This window comes from Silene latifolia, chromosome Y (assembly GCF_048544455.1).
Source record: "Silene latifolia isolate original U9 population chromosome Y, ASM4854445v1, whole genome shotgun sequence".
Lineage (NCBI taxonomy): Eukaryota > Viridiplantae > Streptophyta > Magnoliopsida > Caryophyllales > Caryophyllaceae > Silene > Silene latifolia.
The window spans coordinates 357,876,301-357,888,426 of record NC_133538.1 but is presented as its reverse complement, the minus strand read 5'-3'; the positions used below and the strand labels follow the sequence as shown (position 1 = coordinate 357,888,426).

Below are 12,126 nucleotides of genomic sequence, written 5' to 3'. Positions count from 1 at the left end.
TGAATTCAATGACCAAGCATCAAAGTGAAGACAAGACTAGAAGGCCTTTGTACATATTATAGTAGTTGGGCAATGATGAGAAAAGATCCTTGCATCTCCGACAAGATCCCCGAGGATTGTTGGAAGAAGGAGGAAGAAAAGAAGAAAGGAAGAGGCTGACCCAGAATCCGAGCGAATTGCCCTCGAGACGCCTGTCCAAGACTAGGAATTCGAGCGTCTTTGCCAGAGAGACGCCCGTCCAAAAACGCCACAATCCGCCCGTCCAGCCAGACAATCCGCTCGTTCAACGAGGCCACAATCCGTTCGTCCCGTGCCTTGGACGCTCGGATTGTGTTACAACAACATTCGATTTTATCCTTGTTCTATGAAGTATGCGCATATCTCGGAAAGACCGGCAAAAAGGAGACTCACATATTTTCTGAGAGGAGCGATTCCTCAAGTACTTAATCGTCATTTAAGCCCTTAGTAAACCCTAATTTGTGTACCTAATCCCCACTATAAATACCCCATTAGTCTAATTAGATAATCATGTTCTTCTTATCAATCTCTAGTGTAGTTTAAATCATTCTAATCTCTTCTTAATCTTGTAATCAAATTTTAATCAAGTCTTAATACAAATCTCATTTCCTTAATCTCTCTCTTGTTCATCTTTTATTTAGGGTAATTGAAGATTATTTGGGTTATTATTGGGAGATTGACAACCTTCCAATCAATCATCAAGTACTTCTATTATTCTTTGCTTTATTATTGGAATCATTAGTAGGTATAATTCTCTTAATCCCTTTTTAATTATTGTTAATCATCTTCATTTATTCATCATGTCTTGCTTTGTTAATGTGATTGACAACCTTGTTACCATGCTAAACTTGATAATGAGTGAGTAGTTTCCTTAACTAGGATTAATGGGTAATTAGGGGAGATCAACATGGGGAATGATTCATGCTTAATTTAATATGTTTTCATAGTTTATTTGCTTGCTTGTTGTGATCTCAACTTATGCACATGTTTTGTTTGATGAAAGGCGAGCCTATGAATCCTTGCATTTTTTACCCATCACTTACCTTTTCAATGAGACTTGTAAGACATAAACCAACTCGAGTCTCATTAGACCATGCATATAGTTGAGTAGGGAGGATTAAGTATACTTGTAGGTGTTGTACAATCTAATCGATTCGGCTCCGGGACCCAAACCTTCCTAGGATTGTAAGATATAAACAAACTCGATCCATCAAGACAATAATTGCTTGCTTATAATTTGAGAATATGTTTGTATGATCAATTCCCATGAATCCCCTATGACCCCATGACACCCTAGTGCCTTTTATCAATTGTTTACATCCCTTTTTAATCATCTTGCTTGTTTACTTTCATTGCTTTTTAGTTTAGTGATCTTCTACTTCAACCCCGAATTGTGACACCCCTAGACACCGCTACTTACAATGGAAAATCTTACTTCAATAACCGTCCCTTGGGATCCGACCTTTACTTGCCGCTTTACTAATTGTAGAGGTGTTTGGGAAGTTACAAATATTGTTTTGGTCTAGGTGCTCTTAACGACAAGTAACAAAAAACTAAACCTCCAAGTGAGTACGACCAAAAATGGCGCCGTTGCCGGGGACGGTGTTAACTTGATTTAGATTTTCTTAGATTGTTATTAGTTGTGTCTTTCTTTGCCTTGGGGAAGTAAAACTCCTCAAGGTTTGTTCTAATTATTTTCGAGTTGTTTGATATTTTGCATGTCTAGAAGATCACAAGGTAACTTGTTACCCTTTGATCACGAAGTTGAAAGAACTTTGACAAACAATAGAAGACTTGCTAGAGGAACTTTGAGAGGTATTGGAGAGGTTGTAGATATTCAACCAAATACTATTGATTTCGTAAACCATTTTGCAAGAGAAGGTGAGGAGAACCCAACACAAAATCCAACACAAAATCAACCCACAATGCCTAAATTTTCATCACATTCCGTACCAACCGAGGAGAACCTACCCAATGGTACTCCCACACCACAACACTTAACCGGAAACTTCATTGCCAAATCCGCATTTATCCAATTAGTCGAAAGAAGCCAATTTGGGGGGATGCCTAGTGAAGACCCTCACTCTCACATGGAAACTTTTTGTGACTATTGTGATGCGATTTCACAAACCGGTGTAACTCAAGACCAAATTCGATGGGTCTTATTCCCTTTTTCTCTAATTGGCACCGCAAAACAATGGTTGAAAGGCCTTGATAAGCCTACTCTCGGAATTCTCTTGGAAGAAATTGGCTCTGGCTTTCTACAAAAAGTTCTACCCACCGGAAAAGACTAACATGCTAAGAGCTCAAATTACGGGTTTTAAGCAAAGAGATGAAGAATCTTTGTATGAAGCTTGGGAGCGGTTCAAGGGAATTTGTCGCTCATGTCCTCATCATGGACTTAGCGAATGGTTCTTGGTTCAACAATTTTGGAATGGTCTTTATGAAGACTCAAGAAACATTCTCAACATGGGGATCAAATGGTATGTTCACCGAAGTTGACGATAATCAAACTTGGAACAAGATTGAGGAAATGGCGGTCCATAATTCACAATATAGTAGACCTCGCAAAGCTATTAGAGGAGGAAAGCATGAAGTGGACTCTATTACTCAATTGGGTGCTCAACTTAGTGTTCACATTGATACCATCAATTTGTAGTTCTAAAAAGCTATGGCTAGACTTGAAGAAGCCTCAAAATAACCAAAGCAACATGTTAATGCCATGACGGCGTCTTCATCAATCCCAAGTGGGATATGTGAGAATTGTGGAACTTTGGGACATGACCAAAGTGAATGTAGGGGAACAAATGAAAAAGTGAATGCTTTTCAAGCATACAAGAGTGGTACCCCTTATTCCAATTATTTTAATGAAAACACCAAATTCCACCCAAATCTCTCATACAAAAGCCAAAATGTTCAAAACCCTCAACCAACATACACCCCACCTCCCATGAGAAACCATAATCAAAGACCCTTTTACAACCAAAACCAAGGTTACCAAAACCAAACTCCATACAATCAACAAAATGACCAAGGTTTTGATGTTCAAAAAGCGGTCGTCCAAATGCAAAAGAATCAACAAGAGTTTTTTACTCAAATGCAAAAGGATAGTCAAGCAAAGGACATCACCATCGCCAACATCCTATCTCACACCAAAATGTTGGAAACCTAATTGACTCAACTAGTATCCTCAAGTCCTCAAAGACAAAAGGGGCAATTACCACCTCAAAGTAATCCCCCAAGGCATGAAACGGTTAGTGCCATTCACTTGAGGAGTGGTACGAGATATGAAGGACCGTAGAAGCAAGTTGAGGATGAAGTTGTGGATGCTAGTGACAAAGAAGAAGTTGTGTAAAACTCCAAAGATGGAGAACCATCAAAAGAATAATTTTCAAAGAAAAGTGAAGACAAGACCAAGGAGAAGGAACCCATTGTGATTAGACTTGCTTTTCCAAGTCGTCAAGCTAAGCCCAAATTTGATGACCAACTTGGAAAATTTATGAAAATTGTGAAGAATTTGGAAGTCTCGATTCCTTTCACGGAATTAATCAATCACGTGCCGGCCTATGCAAAGTACATGAAGGACATCTTTACGAACAAGAAGTCGATCCGGAAGCTTGAAACTATCGCCTTCACTAAGGTGAGTAGTGCAATCCTTCAAGGGAGTTAACCTCCGAAACTTAAAGATCCGGGAAGCTTCTCAATACCGTGTACCATTGGCGACACCACGATCAACAAAGCCTTATGTGATCTAGGGGCTAGTGTGAGTGTTATGCCGTATTCGGTGAGTAAAAGGTTAGGGACGGGAGAGCTTAAATGTACCAACATCACACTCCAAATGGCCGATAGATCGACGAAGACACCACTAGGGATATGGGAAGATGTTCCCGTAAGAGTTGGGAAATTTTTCATCCCGGTGGACTTTTTCATTGTTGACATGGAAGAAGACTCCAATATTCCAATCATTCTAGGTAGACCTTTCTTGCACACCGCGGGTGTGGTGATAGATGTGAAACATGGAGAGCTTACTCTAGAAGTGCGCGATGAGAGCATAACTTTCAATCTTGACAAGACCATGAGAGCTCCCGGTTTGCATGAACCATGTTTTATGGTTGATCATTATAGCCGGAAGGATGAGAGGAAGAAGTCGGAATTTCAATGGAAAAAGAAAGTTGATGATGCTCCATCAAAAGAGCAAGAGAATAGCAACAAAGAGAGCTTGAAAAGCTCACCCATGACAAGTGAAGAGGATGGCCTCATTGGCCAAATCAAGAAAGGAGGAGAGTTGTCTCTATCAATTCAAGAGATTTTTAATGATCAAGTAGACGAAGTTTGCGGTCTTTGGGATGATGAGTTTGAAGGGATTTTCAATCCCCATATTGGTAACGCTATCGATCAAGACCATCATGAAGGACAACGGGTGCAAAGATCTATTGAGGATCTCTATCATGACAATGAACAAGCTTTCGACTACTTCTTCAAGGAGTTGGGTAACATCAACAACACCTTGAACATGCCCCCATAACATCTGACTAAGGATGAGGGTTTGGTAGAGTCCTCTCCAAACCACCATTTGTAAATATTCTAACTCCTTAACTTGCATTTTAACTTACATTGCATTTTTGTCATTTTTTGGATTTTTGTGCCTTGATCAAGATATTCATCATTTTTGAGAGAAGTGAGGGAGGGACTAATGATTTTATTGATGTGTAGTGCTTTAACTTAGTGTGGAGATAGCAATTGCTTAGGCTATTTATGCCTTTGTAGTGCCCCTACAATATAGAACACGGGATTTGAAGAATGGAAATGAAACGGGTAATGTAGTGCACGAATGGACCTGAATCCGTGTTGTCCAAGAAGAATCTGAGCAGCTTAAAGGTTAATCCGCTCGTCTTGCAAGAATCCGAGCGTCTGAGGAGCAAAAATATGGTCTATAACAGAATTCGAGCGTCCAAGCTGAGAAGACGCTCGTCTGATTCTGGACGCTCGTCCTTGCAGAAATCCGCTCGTCTTTCTGCCAGTGCACATTAAGAAAAGTTCATGTAACAGAATCTGAGCGTCCAAGCTGAGAAGACGCTCGTCTGATTCTGGACGCTCGTCCTTGCAGAAATCCGCTCGTCTTTCTGCCAATGCACATTAAGCAAAGTTCCTGTAACAGAATCCGCTCGTCTTTGAGGAAAGCCGCTCGTCTTATATTGCAGAATCCGCTCATCTTCTCTGGAAGATGCTCGTCTTAAGGCGAGTTTTTCTGAAGCCCATTTGAGCATAATCCGAGCTTCCCGACGGGAATCCGCTCGTCTTTTCCCTACTGTTTTGAATTTTTCGGGTGTTTTAAACCCCCTTCCCACATTCATTTCATTCATTCAAACATTCAAATACTACACATAAACCCCAAAACCCTCATCCTCTCCATCACCAAAAACAATATTTCCTCAACCAAATTCAACAAAAACAAATCAAAACTTCCTCACAACAAGAATTAATCACTCCTTTTGCAACATCAATTGATTCAAACACCAAAATCTTCAACCTTTGAGTCAATTTTTTTTTGAAATACAAAGCAACATCCTTTCATCTTAAATCGAATTGAAGATTTTCAATATTTTCTTGGTGTAATCAACAATGGCAAGAACAAAAGGAGCAACAAAGGCACTCAAAGCAAAGACACTTTCAAAAAGGCAACAAACTCTTCAAGCAAAGAAAGCTTCAATGGCTATGGTGGTTTCTAATGCAAACTTGGAAGTTCAACAACAAGATCCTCCCTTGGAAGCTACAACATCACCAGCTCCGGAAATCGCTCAATTATCCAACTATCCGGAGGTAATATTCATTTACGACTCCCATAGGGATACATTTGCCAAGTATGCTAAGAAAGCCATTTTGCCCACCAAATTCATTTATGAAGATGCCTTGAACAAATTGGGGGTCCTTGAACAAACAAAAGCTTTCTTTGAAGCCATGAGATTGGGAAAATTTTTTACCATGAGAGAATTGACATACCCCTCCCTTACCTTGGAATTCATAAGTTCATTGAAAGTGACTAAGGTAGAGACCAGAGAATACATCGAGTTTCGTCTTGCAAATGTGAATAGGCGAATCACTTTTGATGTTTTGAGTAAGATATTAGGCCTTAGTGATACACCATATTATCACAAGATGCCCGAAAAGTATGACCCCGCTCCTCTTTGGGAGGCAATTTCCAGGAAGAAATTTGTGAGCTTTCATGCTTGTCATGCTCTATTAGTCCACCATCCGGGTATTAGAGTGTGGCACAAGGTCATCGGGAATACTATAATAGCAAGAAAAGGCACTAATCATTTTACCAAACTCGATTGTGTTCTACTTGAGTCGGCTTTGAATATAGGAAGGGAATTCACTAAGCCATACAATGCTCTAAGACTTTTGATGGAAAGATGGCTTAATGTCGATTGTGGTAAGGAAGGCACCGCTCATATTGTAAATGGAGGTCTATTTACTCTCTAGGCCAAGCACTTTGACCCAAATTTCAACAAAGATAACACCTATGTGGCGATCAAAGGGGGCCATTTCATTGATATGGACGCCATGATTAACAAGTTTAAGTGGGTCAAGCATGATTCTCTTGACACCAACTATGGGTGGCTAACCAATGATGCTAAATCCTTCACTTTCCCGTCAAAGATTTGTCGATTGAGTGTTCACCGAACAAACTACCTTCTTCCACTCTCCAAGGAAGCCGAGTACATCATCCTTCAACAAAGGGACGAGATTGAAGAGCCCTCCTCCTCCATTGTCACACCACCCTACCCATTCAAATATCAAGAGTTCAAACCCAAAGATGTTGAAGTAGGAAATAATTACATGACTCTACTCATGAGAGAAATGTACAAACAAGCTTATAATGATCGAGTAGATGCATACATGGCCTAATATCCACCTCTCCTTCATTTAGCTAGGCAAGTACTACTTGATCCATCATGTCCTTTGCCTAGTTGGGCGGATAGGGAGGTTTTCTTTCCAAGCACATCTAGTGGGGAAAGACCGGGTGGAGAAGAGAATGTCAATGATGAGGTTGTTGATGATGAGGGTGTTGATGAAGAGGTAGATGAAGAAAAAGAGGCTAATGAAGATGATGAAAAAAGTGAGCAAGATCAAGGAAGTGGAAGTGAAGATGAGAGTGGAAATGATTCCACATCTATGGAGGAAAATGATGACAATGATGATATGATGGAGGATTAGCAAACCTTGGAGGCTCCTACACTCTTATGGTTAGTCTACTTCTTTTGTTTTGTTTTATTTTATTTTGATCATAGTCTTGAAGAGTCCTAGCTACATGGAGGACTAACACCTTGGCTCCATTAAGGTATTCTTTTTATTGTTCCCACATGAAAAATCCAAAATTACAATTTATTGTTTCATGCATTGCATTTCGTGTGCATGAACTACCTCGAAATTTAAGACATTAGAAATAATGTATATTTTGGTTTGGGGAAGTACATGCATACGCATCGGGAGGTAATCTAAATTACACTCTCCGCCATAACAAAAACATGTGCATCATGTAGTGTAGCCTAGTATAGCTTGCATTTAATTTAGAAATCATGCATCATACTTGCATAATTTCCTATCATATTGGCCATTGAGGACAATGCCCATACTAGTGTGGGGATGGGAAATTCTAACTTGAATTTTATTGAAAAATCCAAAAAAATCAAAAAATTTCGAAAAATCCAAAAAATTTGAAAAATTGAAAAATCCAAAAACATGTTCATTTCCTTTATAGTGTAGTCTTGTATATATTGTTTGTATATATTATATTTGTCTATTCTTCTTCACTTGATCGACTATGCCACATCCGAGACATGAGGATATTGAAGACCGCATGGTATGATCTTTCCAATCTCCTTTTTCCTCTCTATGTTAATGACTATGTGGCTTTATTTTGATGGATGCGGTATAAACAATGTGAATTTAGGACTTGCATATAGATTATTTGGCATATTAGTTGATAGAATCATATGCATTAGGATGTATATATGATAGTTGCATCATGGCATGTAGTTTGCATGTTAGAAAAATTTTGTGAAACCGTCTACTTGAGAAACTTGACAAGTGTATATAGGCCCTAGTAGATGCTTTTTCTTCTTAAGACTTTGCTTGTTAGAATACTTGTAAAACAGCCTAGGATGTGTCATGCTAGTATCCTTTGACCCATGGATTAAGGCCTAGTCAAGAGTACCTTGTGGTGTGATAACTCCTTGGCCACCGTTTATTCCAAGGTGACCCTTGAAACAATGCAACCATCATTCGTCCATGTTCTGCCACATTTTGTCATCAAAGGGAATGGGCACAAAAAGAAATTGTTCAAAAATTTGAGTTCAAGAAAAGAAAAGAAAAGAAAAAGTTTGCAAAATGCATCAAAAGAAAAGAGGAGTAACAAAAATAAAAACTCCTATGCTTCAAATATAAGGCACCCTCATTACTAATTGGGGTGACTTTGAAAAAGTTCAAAAGAAAAATGCAAAAAGTTGAAAAGTTGTCAAGTGTTGAAATGCCAAAAATCAAAAAAAATGGCAAAAGAAAGTGTTCTCAAATGTTATATGCCACAAGAAATTGGGGGGAAAACAAAAGAAAACTCCCAAATGAAACTCAAATGCTATCGATCCCTTTATCCATCGTATCCATTTTTGTGCATGGTAGAGAGGGGACGACTCTTCTTCTTGTCTAGGCAAGAAGGGGAATTCCGCGATCCTCCAGTGTTTCTAACACCATAGGGAGTATACTCTTGACAAAAGCATTTAACGATTGAGGACAAAGGTACCCTAGCTTGACACAACTTGGAGGTGATTTATTGGTATCCTTCTAGGCTTAGTAGTTTGAAGAAATTGCATCTATGAAGAAGTGTGTACCCTTGAATTGCTTCCCTTGTAGATAATTTCCGCCACTTAGATGAGGAAAGTGGCTATTCTTTTGTAGATGCATCCATTACTTGATTTTGTGTGCTTAATCTTTGGATGTGTCGCCATTTTGGCAAGACCCACCTTGCCTTGCAAGAAGGCATCCTACCTCATAGTTGTCTTGTTGTGAGTTGAAGGGGCGGAGTGAGACCCGCTAATTGTCTCATATCGGCTATTCTATTAGGTTAGTTTAAATAACGGTCCTAGTTTTTGTCACCTCTTTACTCGGGACGAGCAAAGGTTCCGTTCGGGCATATTTGATGTAACCATTATTTGAGCATATTTTGTCCCCGAATTAGCCTTGTTCCCATGCTTTTTAGTGCATATTTAGGTTATTTATTGTCTTTAGTCTTTTGTTTTGCATATTCTTTGAGGTTTTGTTCCCTTGGTAGGAAAGGAGTGCAAACCTTGCATTTTCATGGCAAAATAGAGCTAAATTGATTGAATTCAATGACCAAGCATCAAAGAGAAGACAAGACTAGAAGGCCTTTGTACATATTATAGTAGTTGGGCAATGATGAGAAAAGATCCTTGCATCTCCGACAAGATCCCCGAGGATTGTTGGAAGAAGGAGGAAGAAAAGAAGAAAGGAAGTGGCTGACCCAGAATCCGAGCGGATTGCCCTCGGGACGCCCGTCCAAGACCAGAAATCCGAGCGTCTTTGCCAGAGGGACGCCCGTTCAAAAACGCCACAATCCGCCCATCCAGCCAGACAATCCGCTCGTCCAACGAGGCCACAATCTGCTCGTCCCGTGCCTTGGACGCTCAGATTGTGTTACAGCAACTTTCCATTTTCTCCTTGTTCTATGAAGGATGCGCATATCTCGGAAAGACCGGCAAAAAGGATACTCGCATATTTTCTGAGAGGAGCGATTCCTCAAGGACTTAATCATCATTTATTCATTATGTCCTGCTTTGTTAATGTGATTGACAACCTTGTTAACATGCTAAACTTGATAATGAGTGAGTAGTTTCCTTAACTACGGTTAATGGGTAATTAGGGGAGATCAACATGGGGAATGATTCATGCTTAATTTAATATGTTTTCATAGTTTATTTGCTTGCTTGTTGTGATCTCAACTTATGCACATGTTATGTTTGATGAAATGCGAGCCTATGAATCCTTGCATTTTTTACCCATCACTTACCTTTTCAATGAGACTTGTAAGACATAAACCAACTCGAGTCTCATTAGACCATGCATATAGTTGAGTAGGGAGGATTAAGTATACTTGTAGGTGTTGTACAATCTAATCGATTCGGCTCCGGGACCCAAACCTTCCTAGGATTGTAAGATATAAACCAACTCGATCCATCAAGATAATAATTGCTTGCTTATAATTTGAGAATATGTTTGTATGATCAATTCCCATGAATCCCCTATGACCCCATGACACCCCAGTGCCTTTTGTCAATTGTTTACATCCCTTTTTAATCATCTTGCTTGTTTACATTCATTTCTTTTCTAGTTTAGTGATCTTCTACTTCAACCCCGAATTGTGACACCCCTAGACACCGCTACTTACAATTGAAAATCTTACTTCAATACCCGTCCCTTGGAATCCGACCTTTACTTGCCTCTTTACTAATTGTAGAGTTGTTTGTGAAGTTATAAATATTGTTTTGGTCTAGGTGCTCTTAACGACAAGTAACCGAAAACTAAACCTCTAAGTGAGTACGACCAGTGGATTAGAGGAGGAGGGAGGACGGGTTTGGTGAAGGAAGGAGAGGAGAACAAGAGGATGGTGCATGGTGGTTGAGTCGGCGTGTGACGGCGCAGCAGAAGAGGAGATGAGGTGTGGCGGTTTTGGTTGTGGAGGCCAAAGGTGAGGCAGGGAGGCGTGCGGTGGTGTCAGTGGTCGGGGTTTTTTTTTGTTTTTGTTTGTTTTGATTTGTTTTGTTTTGAGAGAATGAGAGAAAAAATGAGAGAGAATAAGAGGGAAAATGAGAAAGAATGTGGGAGTAAGAAAAATGAGAGAGAATGATTAGTGAGGAAGTGAGTAAGGAGAGAGAGATTAGAATGAGGAAGGAGTTATGAAGGATTAGGGAGGGAGATTAGGGAGATTAATTTGTGGCCCTTCATTGAGATGTAATCTCATCCCTCCATTCCCTTCATCTTGTTGTCCTTAGAATGACTTAGGGACTTGAAAGATGCAAAAGACTTACTAGAACTCCTATATATATATATATATATATATATATATATATATATATATATATATATATATATATATATATATATATATATATATATATAGAGGCGGGATCTCGTGAGTTTGGTTCTTACGGTGAGTTGTGAGTTTGGAAAATCCCAACCATTCAAAAAGAAAATTCAAGGGCTGAGATTTAATCTCATAAACACAGTCGATAAAAATATCGCCAGATCAAACGAAACTCTGCAAACACAACTTATGCTATTAAAATAAAGAAAAATATCTAAGCTCACGATGACCAACAACAATAATTAAGATCAAGATCCTAATCACAATCAATTTGATGATAATCCCAGCAATAAATCTGCATCAAATGCGATTAATGTTTGCTTCGCGTTTCGGAATTATATCGTCACCTACTAATAATGATCATGATTATGATTTTCCTCTTGATTTCTCCGCCATTCTTTTCCCCGCCGTTTCCTTCTGGTATTTTTCGATTTAATTCATTAATGAATTCCTAATTAATTTGAAAACAGGAGAACAATGGTGCGTGGTGGTCGATGGTGGTGTTTGGCGGCCAAACGTAAGTTCCAGGTTGCTCACGGCAGTGAGTAATGTTTGATTAACAGTGTAGATTGTGTGATTGACGGTGATGATGGTAGTAGTTCAGGTTTTCGTGTTGTTAGTAATCGTTGTTAATGTCGATGGTATTTGATTTATCTCGGGAATTTGTAGGAGTGTTGAGATGAAGAAGCAGAAATCGACAGTTTAAATCATTCGGAGAGGAAATCAAGAGTCCAGATTAATCGATTGATGATGCCGTTGCAGTCTGAAATCGACGAGTTTTTCTCCTCTGTTTAAAAAGTCTTCCAAAAACGCTTCTCTGAATTCACATATTATGATTTTTATTTTAATAATTAGGCTTGGTTTCGATTCCGAGTTCGAAAATGGTGGTGGTCGTGCCGTCTGTTGCTGGCGGTCGTGGTGACTAGCTTGACTCCGGTACGGAGATGTAG

The 12,126-nt window shown here is 39.4% G+C and overlaps 1 non-coding gene across 1 annotated transcript; it reads right to left on the bottom strand.

Annotated features, from left to right (window-relative positions):
- Window positions 1-2,313: 2,313 nt before the first annotated feature.
- Window positions 2,314-2,420, bottom strand: LOC141635924 (small nucleolar RNA R71). Its single transcript, XR_012540577.1, has one exon. It is a non-coding gene; the product is annotated as a small nucleolar RNA R71 (small nucleolar RNA).
- Between the last annotated feature and the right edge of the window lie 9,706 nt (window positions 2,421-12,126).